Below are 16,329 nucleotides of genomic sequence, written 5' to 3'. Positions count from 1 at the left end.
ACTTTATTTTATTTACGTGTGTATTTTGATAGCAGTGGGACTTCGTATTTGCTCCTTTCTGTGATTTAGTACACTGAAAAACAGAAACAAATGTGTGTGTCCATACGTGACAAACAGAGCTTTCAACTAACCTAATACACGTGAAATCTGTGGACATAATACACTTCATTAAAGTCAACGTTTCAGTGTTGTGTGTGTGTGTGTGTGTGTGTGTGTGTGTGTGTGTGTGTGTGTGTGTGTGTGTGTGTGTGTGTGTGTGTGTGTGTGTGTGTGTGTGTGTGTGTGTGTGTGTGTGTCTGTGTCTGTGTCTGTGTCTGTGTCTGTGTGTGTCTGTCTGTCTGTCTGTCTGTCTGTCTGTGTGTACGTGTGTCTGTCTGTGTGTGTGTGTGTGTGTGTGTGTGTGTGTGTGTACGTCTGTCTGTCTGTCTGTGTGTGTGTGCGTGCATGTGTTTATGCAGTACACTGTCTCTGAGATTTGCAGGAGAAGGGTTGTTTTGCCTTTCAATGACGAAGCCGGTCGTTATGTAAGTTTCTGTGAAAGAAAATGTCCTCTGTGACGTTGTTTGAAAGTTCAGCGTTTCTGCTTTCTAGCTTTCATGAAGTTTTCTGGCACTTGTCAGTCTGCCGCTCATTTGTTTCTGACAGTCTTTGACGAAGAGCTCAGCCCAAACTTAGCAAACTGAGAGGATAAGTGGAGGAAGTTTTATCGCCAGCTGGCTCGTGTGTGTGATCGTGTGAATGTCTCTTCTCGTCCAGGTGCTTAAGTCCAAAAAAATGTCCTCTCAAAGTCAAGGAAATAGTTCAACACTAATTGAAATGAATAAATTGAAAGTATTTTAGCCTTTCCAGACCATTTACATGCATTAAAACCTATAGAACACACTACAGGAGAGGGAAAACCCCCAATTAGCATTATATGGTTGGTTGTTTTCTCGTAAATGACTAATTTGCATATACTAAGAATGGTCTTAAAGCTGGTTTTCATAGTAATATCTCTCATTTTTTTAACCCTATTAAGGTGTAATTTCCCCCATTAAAGCTCCACATGTGTGTGAGTAATGAGATGTAGAAGTAATGTGATGTTATATCAGCGGAGAACAAGAAGGTGACCCCTGGTTCTTATCTGTTCGTTAGAAAGAGAGCGCCTCCCTCCATTACCCTCAGTGTGGGGTATATCTGCAGCCTGAACGCTCCGCTAATTTCAAACTTTTAATGGAATAAGTTTGACTCGTTGAAGAGTGTTTACTAAGGAGAGCTGCGGTTTGTTGTAGGAAGTCTTTTCCTTTCCTAATTTATCATTTTGTTCTCAATTTTCTTTTAAAACAAATAGAGCATTTGAAGGCATAATCCCCCAACAAAGTACATTTACTCGAGTACTGTAATTAAGTACACATTTGAGGTACTTTACCTGAGTATTTTCTATTTTATAGTACTTTATACTTCTACTCTACTACATTTTAAAAGCCAATTTTGCACTTTTTACTCCATTTACAGATTTGTTTCTTTATAAATTCAGATTTTTTAGGAAAAACTTTTAAAATATGATTATTTAGTATCAGATTAAACCATTCAACATTATATTTACGTAACTAAAACCAGGAATGTGTTAACAGGAAATGAATTGGCAGAAATGTCTTCTACTTTTCTCCTAATTGTACTTAAACACTTTTACTTAAGAACCATTGTCCATGCAGTACTTTCAATTGAAATGGAGTATTTTTACAGTGTGCTATTCTACTCAAGTTAAGCCCTCATGAGTGCTTTGTCTGAATGCAAGACAGATTTTAGGACCGTAGGAGACTTCCTCTGCAGTTGCATCGATTCGTTTGGTTGCATATTTCCGACGATCCGTCTCCATTCATCACGCGACAGGCTCTAATGATTCTGTGGAGATAAGAATCCACAAAGCTCCTATGATAGATAATTCTCTTTAGCGCCATGGAGCCTGACTCTAATGTGGATTATGACGATGTGATTTTGTTAAATCTGGATATATCACATTCACAGTCATAGATAAGATAGAAAACATATCATTTAATGCAATTTGTATTGAAATGAATTTAGTGAAGAAAATCCACCAAATCCGTTAGTGTTTACTTCCTGTCTGTCTGTCTTCTTCTGCTGTTCCCGTTAGTGTTGACTTCCTTCCTGTCTGTCTTCTTCTACTGTTCCCGTTAGTGTTTACTTCCTGTCTGTCTTCTTCTACTGTTCCCGTTAGTGTTGACTTCCTTCCTGTCTGTCTTCTTCTGCTGTTCCCGTTAGTGTTGACTTCCTTCCTGTCTGTCTTCTTCTACTGTTCCCGTTAGTGTTTACTTCCTGTCTGTCTGTCTTCTTCTACTGTTCCCGTTAGTGTTTACTTCCTTTCTGTCTGTCTTCTTCTACTGTTCCCATTAGTGTTTACTTCCTGTCTGTCTTCTTCTACTGTTCCCGTTAGTGTTTACTTCCTTTCTGTCTGTCTTCTTCTACGGTTCCCGTTAGTGTTTACTTCCTGTCTGTCTTCTTCTACTGTTCCCGTTAGTGTTTACTTCCTGTCTGTCTTCTTCTACTGTTCCCGTTAGTGTTTACTTCCTTTCTGTCTGTCTTCTTCTACGGTTCCCTTTAGTGTTTGCTTCCTGTCTGTCTTCTTCTACTGTTCCCATTAGTGTTTACTTCCTGTCTGTCTGTCTTCTTCTACGGTTCCCGTTAGTGTTTACTTCCTGTCTGTCTTCTTCTACTGTTCCCGTTAGTGTTTACTTCCTTTCTGTCTGTCTTCTTCTACTGTTCCCGTTAGTGTTTACTTCCTGTCTGTCTTCTTCTACTGTTCCCGTTAGTGTTTACTTCCTTTCTGTCTGTCTTCTTCTACGGTTCCCTTTAGTGTTTACTTCCTGTCTGTCTTCTTCTACTGTTCCCGTTAGTGTTTACTTCCTGTCTGTCTTCTTCTACTGTTCCCATTAGTGTTTACTTCCTGTCTGTCTTCTTCTACTGTTCCCGTTAGTGTTTACTTCCTTTCTGTCTGTCTTCTTCTACGGTTCCCTTTAGTGTTTACTTCCTGTCTGTCTTCTTCTGCTGTTCCCGTTAGTGTTTACTTCCTGTCTGTCTTCTTCTACTGTTCCCATTAGTGTTTACTTCCTGTCTGTCTTCTTCTGCTGTTCCCGTTAGTGTTTACTTCCTGTCTGTCTGTCTTCTTCTACTGTTCCCATTAGTGTTTACTTCCTTTCTGTCTGTCTTCTTCTACTGTTCCCGTTAGTGTTTACTTCCTTTCTGTCTGTCTTCTTCTACTGTTCCCGTTAGTGTTTACTTCCTGTCTGTCTTCTTCTACTGTTCCCGTTAGTGTTTACTTCCTTCCTGTCTGTCTTCTTCTACTGTTCCCGTTAGTGTTTACTTCCTGTCTGTCTTCTTCTACTGTTCCCGTTAGTGTTTACTTCCTTTCTGTCTGTCTTCTTCTACTGTTCCCGTTAGTGTTTACTTCCTGTCTGTCTGTCTTCTTCTACTGTTCCCGTTAGTGTTGACTTCCTTCCTGTCTGTCTTCTTCTACTGTTCCCGTTAGTGTTTACTTCCTTTCTGTCTGTCTTCTTCTACTGTTCCCATTAGTGTTTACTTCCTTCCTGTCTGTCTTCTTCTACTGTTCCCGTTAGTGTTTACTTCCTTTCTGTCTGTCTTCTTCTACTGTTCCCGTTAGTGTTTACTTCCTGTCTGTCTGTCTTCTTCTACTGTTCCCGTTAGTGTTTACTTCCTTTCTGTCTGTCTTCTTCTACTGTTCCCGTTAGTGTTTACTTCCTGTCAGTCTGTCTTCTTCTACTGTTCCCGTTAGTGTTTACTTCCTGTCTGTCTTCTTCTACTGTTCCCATTAGTGTTTACTTCCTGTCTGTCTTCTTCTACTGTTCCCGTTAGTGTTGACTTCCTTCCTGTCTGTCTTCTTCTGGTCTTTTAACCTCATTCTTTCATCCTCCTTAACAACAGTCATTATTTTGCTTAGCGGCGGTCTGTTATTGAGTATTAACAACCTCTGAGATGTCCAAATCGACCAATCAGAATCGAGTATTCGACAAATAACCCAACAGCTCATCGCCCTTTTCTTTCTTCCTTTGCCCGCCATTACAGAGCTCATGAATAATATCCCTGCACACTTTTCTGACTCCTCTCACGTATTATGCATGAGATCACTTCCAGTCAATGGCGTCCGGGAAAGAGAAATCGCACTGGGCTCTGATCCAGATCCTTGATTTTGGCTCCGTTTTGCGTTGTCATCCTCCTTGCGGACAAAATATCTGATTGCCTCTTCGAAAGTCTGAAAGGCCCGTCGTTGGTGGGGAAGGGAGGGGGGGGAGAGGAAGAGAGACAGGAGGGGGGAGTCAGCAGTACAAGGGTGAAAGTGTAAGAGTGAGGTAGTCCTCTCTCTCTTTGTCTCCGGACGTCTCAAAGCCTCCAGCCTCTCCGTCAGGGAAACATTTCAGAGGCGGGATGACGGGCAGCAGAGGTGAGCAAAGCTGGGAACTATATTTACACACACACACACACACACAACCTGTAAATGATGCTTATTCCGGCTGTGTGTGTGTTGTGGAAGTGAGCCACAGAAAGGCAGGAGAATTTATGTATTTTCTAATGTTTTATTGTCAGTCTCAGAGGCATTAAGTTAGATAAGTGTACCAGGAAAATGAGGATGAGTGTTTTCCATTGACATCATAGAAAAGTGCTCTGTGTGTTGGAGAAACAAGCGTCTCAAAGTGTGTGTGTGTGTGTGTGTGTGTGTGTGTGTGTGTGTGTGTGTGTGTGTGTGTGTGTGTGTGTGTGTGTGTGTGTGTGTGTGTGTGTGTGTGTGTGTGTGTGTGTGTGTGTGTGTGTGTGTGTGTGTGTGTGTGTGTGTCACCATGGTTTGAAAAGGACTTGTGTTGTTGTGCCTTGTGACACTTAGTTTACGTTCAGGCCTTTAATTGATCAATTAGATACCTGTATGCATTTCAGACTAATTAATGTGCTTTTGTAGAAGCTTTTATAACTCTTAGTGTAACCTGTGTGTGTGTGTGTGTGTGTGTGTGTGTGTGTGTGTGTGTGTGTGTGTGTGTGTGTGTGTGTGTGTGTGTGTGTGTGTGTGTGTGTGTGTGTGTGTGTGTGTGTGTGTGTGTGTGTGTGTGTGTGTGTGTGTGTGTGTGTGTGTGTGTGTGTGTGTGTGTGTGTGTGTGTGTGTGCATGCGTGCATTGGTGTGTGTACTAAAAAAAAGGTTTTCTAGCTATCCGTGTTGCACAGTTAGGGAGTTTGCCTTTCATCTGATCCTAGTTTGAGCTAAAGTGAACAACTTATATCCGTGTTGTAGATAAAAAGCTTTTATGATTATTTAAAAAATTAAAAACCCTCATCAAACTCACATTTACTTCTCAGAAAGATTTGACCATTTGTCGTCAAATATTTGAACTGTAAATGAGGAAATGACGACTGTTTTTTTTATCTTTTTGCAAATAGATTTTCCAGTTTAGCCACAAGTTTTTAATGACAACTAAAAGCCGTGACACATTTCATGGATTTCTTTCTACAAAAACTTAAAAAATGTTTTCCTTTAACATCAAAATAGACAATATTGGAGTCAAGATTTTTATAATAATGTTATATATTCTCCATTAAGTGTAAGAAATATGTTTTAGTGGCAAGTTTTTCTTCGGTTTGTTCCATAAAACGTCTCACATTTCATGGATTTTCTATATGGAAACTTCATAAATTGTTAATTTAACATCAAAATAAACAAAATTGGAGTCAATACTTTTATACTAATGATATATATTCTCCCTTAAGTGTAAAAAACGGGTCTTAGTGGTGACTATCGCATCAGTTTTGTTACATAACGGGTCATCTGAGTGTGTTTTCCCTCCTCCCCTGTGTAGACATCCCATCTTAACTCACTTCAAAACCTTTCCCCTTAAATACGTATCAACCCCTTAAAGTTCAGATCTCATTAATCTCCATGATGCAGTGTAATCACCGATGTTCTCCTTTGTTCGTGCTGCTAATAGCATCTTCTCCTCTGAGGGAACAGGACCGAGGGTTTTGAATATTTCATGAGGTAACGTTTGCACGGCTGAGCGGAGACACAGCATGTGGGTTCACAGCTAAGTGGAAAACCAAGGGTTAGCTAAAGAATCTGCAGAATAAGGATTTGTTTTTTAAGACATTTTTATTCTCCTTCCTGAGGTGAAGTCACATCTCACCTGGTCACTTCCTTTGAGCAGCTCTAGTCACATTTAATTGGTTTTAATTGGGGTTTTTTCTCCAACAAATGCAGGGTTTTGAAATGCAGGGCATACCTTATCATAGACGTAGTTATCATACCATCACACACAGAAAAATCCAAAATCAGAAATAGGTTTCTTACCAGGTAGGTGAACACATACGAGGATTTTGACTTGGTGTTGTGGTACATATAAACATACATACAAATAAAACTATTGCAATATTTACATTGAATATGGTTGAAATCGTAGCAATAGAATTGGATTGAAATATGTGCAGTAATGGAAAACAAGGGTTGGGTAACCTAATCGAAGTATCAGAATTGAAAATGAATGTATCCTGATTACTTTCCGTTACTTACTTTCTTTACCTCAATATCAAACGCCGTGCAATTAATTAATTACGAATAAGAGAAATTAAATATCAATAAGATGTTTTTGGCTGAAGTGCATTATGTAAGACAACAGAACAATGTGACCTTAAAGTAGAAACCAATATATTTAGGATCAGAAATGATTTTATTGATCGGAAAACATGCCTTTTATTCAGCATCTACCTCACATGAGCACATACTACAGTTTAAAAAAGCAGTTAGTGTCGACAGAAAATGCTCCGTTTTAGTTTAAGCTCACACACACTATTTGATGAACATATAGGTTCACCTGCTGAATTAAAAACAGAACCAATGAAGCAAAGAAAGTGAAAACCATGAAGCAGATTCAGGCAGTAGAAGTATAGATTCACACTTAAAGGGGACCTATCATGCAAAATGCACTTGTGTACGTCTTTTCTTCATGAATATGTGTCCCCGGTGTTCCAGGGAACTCACCAAGTGTCAGAAAACACAACCCTCTCTATTTTCCTCCATACCCAAATCTCTAAAAAAGGGGCTGCAACGGATCTGATAAAAACTGATCCAGATTTGAACACTGTCCTGACGTCAGGACGGTGGCGCTACGGCTATTGGGCCAACTCCACCAATCAGGAGGAGACAGCCACGGCCATTGCCGTTCAAAAGCGCTGGAGACGCTGTAGTACATATGCCAGGCCTGTAGGTGGTGCTGTTCTCACAGAATCTGCCCTTGCTAAAACAGAGCTAACATTTTTCAAATTGAGCGAAATGAGGCATGGCTAAAATGCATGATCTGTTTGGTATTTTGAAAAAAAAAAAGTATAAATATGCCTTATATAGGTATGGTCCTACACTATATTATTCAAATATAGCATGATAGGTCCACTTTAAAGTATTATCCTACAGAACAGAACAGCTTACAGAGAAGAGATAACATCTGATCCTTTTACAACAAACACTATATGATCTTTTTAGGTTTTAATAACATTGTAATCCTGCTAGTTATCCCCAATTTGTAGAAAAGTGACAGTAATCAGATTTGTTTTAACTGTAAGGGAATACAGTTACCTTTTGTACCCTGATTACGTCATCCCATTACATGTTATCAAGCTTTTCACAGTGGTCATATCAGAAGTCCAATAACCAGAAGCATCACAAGGGGAAACGCAGTGTGTTTTCAGATGGATTTTTGACAAAAAGACAATTACTTATTTGGCGCTCTCTGGCCATTTCACTGCAGCGATGCAATATCCTCCCCCTCCTTCTGCTCTGTGTACTGTAGCTCATTGTTAATTAAAGGAGTTACGACACAGGAGTCCTGCAGCCACTCGCTCAAGGGTTGATTGAGTTTGGCTGTGCCATTTTTTTTTGTAAGGATGCAGCCCGTTGTGCATGTGCAGGAGCGACGGTTTGATTCTGTCAGAGCAGCTGATCCTGGGAGACGATTAAATATTCAGTCAGCTCTCAGGAGGAAGAGCATTTCATTATCAACCCTTTCATCCCAGGAAGAGTCACTGGGAATGGATGCTTTAACTGTACCATCTGCAGGGAGGTTGTTCAATATCAATACACTTTTACTTAAAGGTCCCCTATTATGCAAAATCCTCTTCTTCATGTCTCTTCTACATCAACATGTGTCCCCTCTTCTTCATGTCTCTTCTACATCAACATGTGTTCCCTCTTCTTCATGTCTCTTCTACATCAACATGTGTCCCCTCTTCTTCATGTCTTTTCTACATCAACATGTGTCCCCTCTTCTTCATGTCTCTTCTACATCAACATGTGTCCCCTCTTCTTCATGTCTCTTCTACATCAACATGTGTCCCCTCTTCTTCATGTCTCTTCTACATCAACATGTGTCCCCTCTTCTTCATGTCTCTTCTACATCAACATGTGTCCCCTCTGTGTAAAGAGACTCTGAAAGTTTCAGGAACAAAGATTCTCTCTCTTTTTGTCCTGATCCATTTCTATAAAAACCTGTCTGAAAATGAGCTGATCAGATTTTGGCCCCTTTGTGATGTCATAACGATGTTTTGTCTTGTGTAACCATTAGCCAATCAGCAACCAAGGTAACCCCCATACATACTGTGTACATACTGATATACACCTGAACATCAGCAGGAGAGGACTCTTTAAAGTAGAGACACAACATACTGATATACACCTGAACATCAGCAGGAGAGAACTCTTTAAAGTAGAGACACTACATACTGATATACACCTGAACATCAGCAGGAGAGGACTCTTTAAAGTAGAGACACTACATACTGATATACACCTGAACATCAGCAGGAGAGGACTCTTTAAAGTAGAGACACTACATACTGATATACACCTGAACATCAGCAGGAGAGGACTCTTTAAAGTAGAGACACTACATACTGATATACACCTGAACATCAGCAGGAGAGGACTCTTTAAAGTAGAGACACTACATACTGATATACACCTGAACATCAGCAGGAGAGGACTCTTTAAAGTAGAGACACTACATACTGATATACACCTGAACATCAGCAGGAGAGGACTCTTTAAAGTAGAGACATTACATACTGATATACACATGAACATCAGCAGGAGAGGACTCTTTAAAGTAGAGACACTACATACTGATATACACCTGAACATCAGCAGGAGAGGACTCTTTAAAGTAGAGACACTACATACTGATATACACCTGAACATCAGCTGGAGAGGACTCTTTAAAGTAGAGACACTGCATACTGATATACACCTGAACATCAGCTGGAGAGGACTCTTTAAAGTAGAGACACTGCATACTGATATACACCTGAACATCAGCAGGAGAGGACTCTTTAAAGTAGAGACACTAAATACTGATATACACCTGAACATCAGCAGGAGAGGACTCTTTAAAGTAGAGACACTACATACTGATATACACCTGAACATCAGCAGGAGAGGACTCTTTAAAGTAGAGACTCTACATACTGATATACACCTGAACATCAGCAGGAGAGGACTCTTTAAAGTAGAGACACTACATACTGATATACACCTGAACATCAGCAGGAGAGGACTCTTTAAAGTAGAGACTCTACATACTGATATACACCTGAACATCAGCAGGAGAGGACTCTTTAAAGTAGAGACACTACATACTGATATACACCTGAACATCAGCAGGAGAGGACTCTTTAAAGTAGAGACACAACATACTGATATACACCTGAACATCAGCAGGAGAGGACTCTTTAAAGTAGAGACACTACATGCTGATATACACCTGAACATCAGCAGGAGAGGACTCTTTAAAGTAGAGACACAACATACTCATATACACCTGAACATCAGCAGGAGAGGACTCTTTAAAGTAGAGACACTACATACTGATATACACCTGAACATCAGCAGGAGAGGACTCTTTAAAGTAGAGACACTACATACTGATATACACCTGAACATCAGCAGGAGAGGACTCTTTAAAGTAGAGACACTACATACTGATATACACCTGAACATCAGCAGGAGAGGACTCTTTAAAGTAGAGACACAACATACTGATATACACCTGAACATCAGCAGGAGAGGACTCTTTAAAGTAGAGACACTACATACTGATATACACCTGAACATCAGCAGGAGAGGACTCTTTAAAGTAGAGACACTACATACTGATATACACCTGAACATCAGCAGGAGAGGACTCTTTAAAGTAGAGACACTACATACTGATATACACCTGAACATCAGCAGGAGAGGACTCTTTAAAGTAGAGACACTACATACTGATATACACCTGAACATCAGCAGGAGAGGACTCTTTAAAGTAGAGACACTACATACTGATATACACCTGAACATCAGCAGGAGAGGACTCTTTAAAGTAGAGACACTACATACTGATATACACCTGAACATCAGCAGGAGAGGACTCTTTAAAGTAGAGACATTACATACTGATATACACATGAACATCAGCAGGAGAGGACTCTTTAAAGTAGAGACACTACATACTGATATACACCTGAACATCAGCAGGAGAGGACTCTTTAAAGTAGAGACACTACATACTGATATACACCTGAACATCAGCTGGAGAGGACTCTTTAAAGTAGAGACACTGCATACTGATATACACCTGAACATCAGCTGGAGAGGACTCTTTAAAGTAGAGACACTACATACTGATATACACCTGAACATCAGCTGGAGAGGACTCTTTAAAGTAGAGACACTGCATACTGATATACACCTGAACATCAGCAGGAGAGGACTCTTTAAAGTAGAGACACTAAATACTGATATACACCTGAACATCAGCAGGAGAGGACTCTTTAAAGTAGAGACACTACATACTGATATACACCTGAACATCAGCAGGAGAGGACTCTTTAAAGTAGAGACTCTACATACTGATATACACCTGAACATCAGCAGGAGAGGACTCTTTAAAGTAGAGACACTACATACTGATATACACCTGAACATCAGCAGGAGAGGACTCTTTAAAGTAGAGACTCTACATACTGATATACACCTGAACATCAGCAGGAGAGGACTCTTTAAAGTAGAGACACTACATACTGATATACACCTGAACATCAGCAGGAGAGGACTCTTTAAAGTAGAGACACAACATACTGATATACACCTGAACATCAGCAGGAGAGGACTCTTTAAAGTAGAGACACTACATGCTGATATACACCTGAACATCAGCAGGAGAGGACTCTTTAAAGTAGAGACACAACATACTCATATACACCTGAACATCAGCAGGAGAGGACTCTTTAAAGTAGAGACACTACATACTGATATACACCTGAACATCAGCAGGAGAGGACTCTTTAAAGTAGAGACACTACATACTGATATACACCTGAACATCAGCAGGAGAGGACTCTTTAAAGTAGAGACACTACATACTGATATACACCTGAACATCAGCAGGAGAGGACTCTTTAAAGTAGAGACACTACATACTGATATACACCTGAACATCAGCAGGAGAGGACTCTTTAAAGTAGAGACACTACATACTGATATACACCTGAACATCAGCAGGAGAGGACTCTTTAAAGTAGAGACATTACATACTGATATACACCTGAACATCAGCAGGAGAGGACTCTTTAAAGTAGAGACACTACATACTGATATACACCTGAACATCAGCAGGAGAGGACTCTTTAAAGTAGAGACACTACATACTGATATACACCTGAACATCAGCTGGAGAGGACTCTTTAAAGTAGAGACACTGCATACTGATATACACCTGAACATCAGCTGGAGAGGACTCTTTAAAGTAGAGACACTGCATACTGATATACACCTGAACATCAGCAGGAGAGGACTCTTTAAAGTAGAGACACTAAATACTGATATACACCTGAACATCAGCAGGAGAGGACTCTTTAAAGTAGAGACACTACATACTGATATACACCTGAACATCAGCAGGAGAGGACTCTTTAAAGTAGAGACTCTACATACTGATATACACCTGAACATCAGCAGGAGAGGACTCTTTAAAGTAGAGACACTACATACTGATATACACCTGGAACTAAGCAGAATATGGCACCTTTAATATGAGGGTATTTTATATGTAATGCTAAATTCCTATATATATTGTCACATGTCCCAGTAAAGACATTTCCCCTTAATGTCTATTTATTATCTATTTGAGTTTAACTGCATGAAAGGGTTAGGGTTACATTTAAGTAATGTCAGGGGACTGAAGTAGTCCGTCTATAGTGTTTGAACAGGGTCTTTTAATACGAATAAGATAGACAACATATGGCGAAAGAAGAATACCTTTTAGATTTTATTTTTATATTAGACATTGATAGCCTACAGTTTCGTTTCAGGCCTGTTAAAAAATGTAAAATGCATTTTCATTTTCTGCTTTCTAGCTGCCGTCCATTATGATAACTTGCTTTGTGAATTAACACAAATGTAAAGTAATTACAGAAGTGAATGCAGAAGCTAAAGGGTATCTTTTACTCTGTGACTCCGGGAGCTATAAACTGTGAAATCATTATGTTAATTAAGAATTACCCAAGAAGACATAGTGAGAATAATATTACACAGGATTGTTAGGATGGTATAAGAGACCCCCCAGAAGGAGGAAAAGACGTTTCTCATGTTAAGATAAGAAGCTTCTTCTCACCATCTGCCTGCTCCTTTATTATGATGACACACTCAACCATCCTCTTTTTGTGAGTAAATGTGAAGCCCTGCATGTTTTCAAGCCCAATTTGTCTCCGTTTGGAGCAAATGAATCAGGATGTGGAACCTTTTCTCCCTTTAAATGCAGCTTGAATGATAATTTGAGATGTGTAATTGGGCACAAGGAGCAATCAGCACTTGTTAAACACCATCTGTGTCTTTGGTCTCTTTAAAGTTTCCCTCTGTGAATATGATGCTTATAAACTCTCAGAGAACAACAGAAATACAATTATTTATATCCAGAGTTGGGAAGTAGTGGAGTACAAATACTTTTTGAAAAAAGTCCGAATTTCGAAAAAAGTTAGAATTGTAAAAAAAAAAAATTGTAAAAAAAAAGAGGGAATTTTGAAAAATGTAAAAACAACAAAAACAAATATCCCATAAAGCAGATTCAGGCAGTAGAGATGGATTCACACTTAAAGTATTATCCTACAGAACATCTTACAGAGAAGAGATAACATCTGATCCTTTACAACAAACACTAGATGCTCTTTTTAGGTTTTTACTAACATTGTCATCCTGTTAGAAATCCCCACTTTCTAGAGACGTTACAAACAAACACTAGAGCAGGGGTGTCAAACTCAAATACACAGTGGGCCAAAAGTAAAAAATGGGTACTAGCCGAGGGTCGGACTGGTTCAATGTTTATTGCAGAACTTATTGAAATGAACTTATTGCACATATTAAACCTGGAACTAACAAAGCTTAAATTATTGCCAATAAAAACAACATTAAACATTAAATAATCAGTAGCATTCATTTCTTATGGCTCTATCTGCAGCTTTTCCAGAGTCATTTCTTATGATTACATTTTTCCACAGGCCAACAACAGCTTCAACAAAACTATTTCCCTCAAAGAACAAACCAAACATGCCCTGTTGTCTCAAGAAAGAAAGTGCAGAAGGAAACATCCATGTAAACTCAGTGTGCTGCTCTGTGATGCTAGTTCAAGCCAGATACTTGGCATCTCATCTTGGGTGCAAGGTCATCAATGTTTGGGCTCAGGCTCTGAGCTGAGGAAACCCTCAAGATGGAGTGAAGGTGTGCGTGCAATATACCGGCGGGCCAGATCTAATAGTAATTACAAATGATCCTGCGGGCCGAAATTAAATCCACCATGGGCCTGATTTGGCCCCCGGGCCTTGAGTTTGACACATGTGCATTAACGCTCTTTTCAGGGTCACATGACACCTCAACTCTCAGCTATGTTGCTCAGCTTCCTGTTGGTGGACCTGTAAGTTAGTTTCTGTTGTAGTATCAACGTTTGGCCACTGGGAAAATGTTCTTCGTCATCCAGCGCGCTTTCTGAAGCCTCGAAGCAGCTGATGTGAGATGGCGCTGCCTTTAAATCAAATCAAAGCCAAGGTGTCGGCAAAGACAGGCTTAAGTGCTCATGAGAGGAAATAATGAAAGGGATTTAAAGCAGTCGATTTTCCTTTAGGCTTTGTCTGAGAGAGCCTTGTGTGTGTCAAACACTCGGGTTGACTTGTGTTTGATACCAGAGCTTTATCAAAGCCTCTTTTTATTAAAGAACAGCAGTAGTTCTGTGGACGACAAACTTCTGGAAGCACTTTCAAGATAATGGCTTTGAACTGAAGGAAAAAGGCGTTTCAAAATGACAGATGATGGCAAAATAAGACGTTAAATACACACTAAAAAACACAAACACGTTGTCATGGTTCTTACTTCTCTAAACACACGTTTCCAGCCTCATGACCACCAAAAAACCACGGCCTAAGATAATGCATTGTTTGAGCGTATTATATGCAGCTTTAATATCCCATCCTAAAACAAAGCAGTGTGCAGGTGTGTGTGTCATTTATACGCCTGGTCGGAAAGATAAATGCAGCTAATTCTAAATCTGTCAAAAGAGCAAATCAATTTCACCTTGCATCACTGGACAACTGGGCTGCAAGGTGTGTGAAAATAATTCATTTCAAACCTTTTAAAGGCGGCAGGTCGATATATATCACGTATTCGTTTTTGCTTGTAGACTCTGGCAATATCCCCTTTAAATCTCTGCAAAAACAGGCCGCTTACACGCTCAAACTCACATTTAAAATAATGCAATATGGCTCATGAACGGCATGTTTTAAGCATAACAACTCCTATTGAGTTCAGGTCGATATATATTAGTTTTTGCTTGTAGATTGTGGCAATATCCCCTTTAAATCTCTGCAAAAACAGGCTTCTTACACGCTGAAATAATACAATATGGCTTGTGTTTAAAGAATACCACTCCCATTGAGTTTCTGAACAAACTTAGGAAAATCAATAACACAATTATCTTCCTGTCTCCTCTGTAAGCCTTTTTAAAGAATGACTCATCGTTGTCTCATTTAAAGCCTTCAGGTCTCATCCTCGTCTGTGATCAATTATAGACAGCGAGACAGAATTGACTGGTTACAACAAAGCGTAATTAGTTTCTTTGTTTTGAATAAATAACATTTATTTTCACGTCTGCTTTCCTAGCTGGTAAAGGAACATTTTACACATTTCTTCTGCCATCGCTCAAAGAAATGTTAGACGTTAAGGAACCTGGTGTTAGGATTACTACATGACTTTAGAATCAGAATCAGAATCAGGTTTATTACCAGGTAGGTTGACACGAGGAATTTGACTTGATGTCGTGGTGCACACATACAAGTCAAACAAAAATAAAAAAACACAGATGGAGAACTGTTTTACGAACATTAAAGGGCCCCTATTATACTGTTTTTCATAAATATATCACAGCTCTCAGATATATCCAGAACCTGTCTCTGATTGGCTGAAACACCAAGCAGATCATTGCAGCATCCCAGAATCCCCTCTGTTTCAGCCCTGTTTCCAAAGTGCTGATTCTCTGTCTGTTACTTTAGATGAAAATAAGGAGCCCCTCCCCACGCCCCTCTGAGAGAGATTTGGTTACAAAGAACACAATGGTGCTCTAGGAGGAGATTCAGGTGATAAGGGGGGGGGGGTTACCTTAGTTGGTGATTGGCTAATGGTTACACAAGCCAACACATCGTTATGACATCACAAAGTGGCCAAAATCTGATCAGCTCATTTTCAGACAGGTTTTTATAGAAATGGATCAAAAAGAGAGAGAATCTTTGTTCCTGAAACTTTCAGAGACACATGTTGATGTAGAAGAGACATGAAGAAGAGGGGACACATGTTGATGTAGAAGAGACATGAAGAAGAGGGGACACATGTTGATGTAGAAGAGACATGAAGAAGAGGGGACACATGTTGATGTAGAAGAGACATGAAGAAGAGGGGACACATGTTGATGTAGAAGAGACATGAAGAAGAGGGGACACATGTTGATGTAGAAGAGACATGAAGAAGAGGGGACACATGTTGATGTAGAAGAGACATGAAGAAGAGGGGACACATGTTGATGTAGAAGAGACATGAAGAAGAGGGGACACATGTTGATGTAGAAGAGACATGAAGAAGAGGGGACACATGTTGATGTAGAAGAGACATGAAGAAGAGGGGACACATGTTGATGTAGAAGAGACATGAAGAAGAGGGGACACATGGTGATGTAGAAGAGACATGAAGAAGAGGGGACACATGTTGATGTAGA

General features: G+C 39.8%; 1 protein-coding gene across 3 annotated transcripts in view; it reads left to right on the top strand.

Moving 5' to 3' along the window:
* nav3 (neuron navigator 3) overlaps nt 1–16,329 on the top strand; it is a 208,340-nt gene that overhangs the window by 147,014 nt on the left and 44,997 nt on the right. The window lies entirely within an intron of this gene.

This window comes from Trematomus bernacchii, unplaced genomic scaffold, assembly GCF_902827165.1.
Source record: "Trematomus bernacchii unplaced genomic scaffold, fTreBer1.1, whole genome shotgun sequence".
NCBI lineage: Eukaryota > Metazoa > Chordata > Actinopteri > Perciformes > Nototheniidae > Trematomus > Trematomus bernacchii.
The sequence above is the reverse complement of the archived record's forward strand: the minus strand, read 5'-3'. Positions and strand labels throughout refer to the sequence as shown.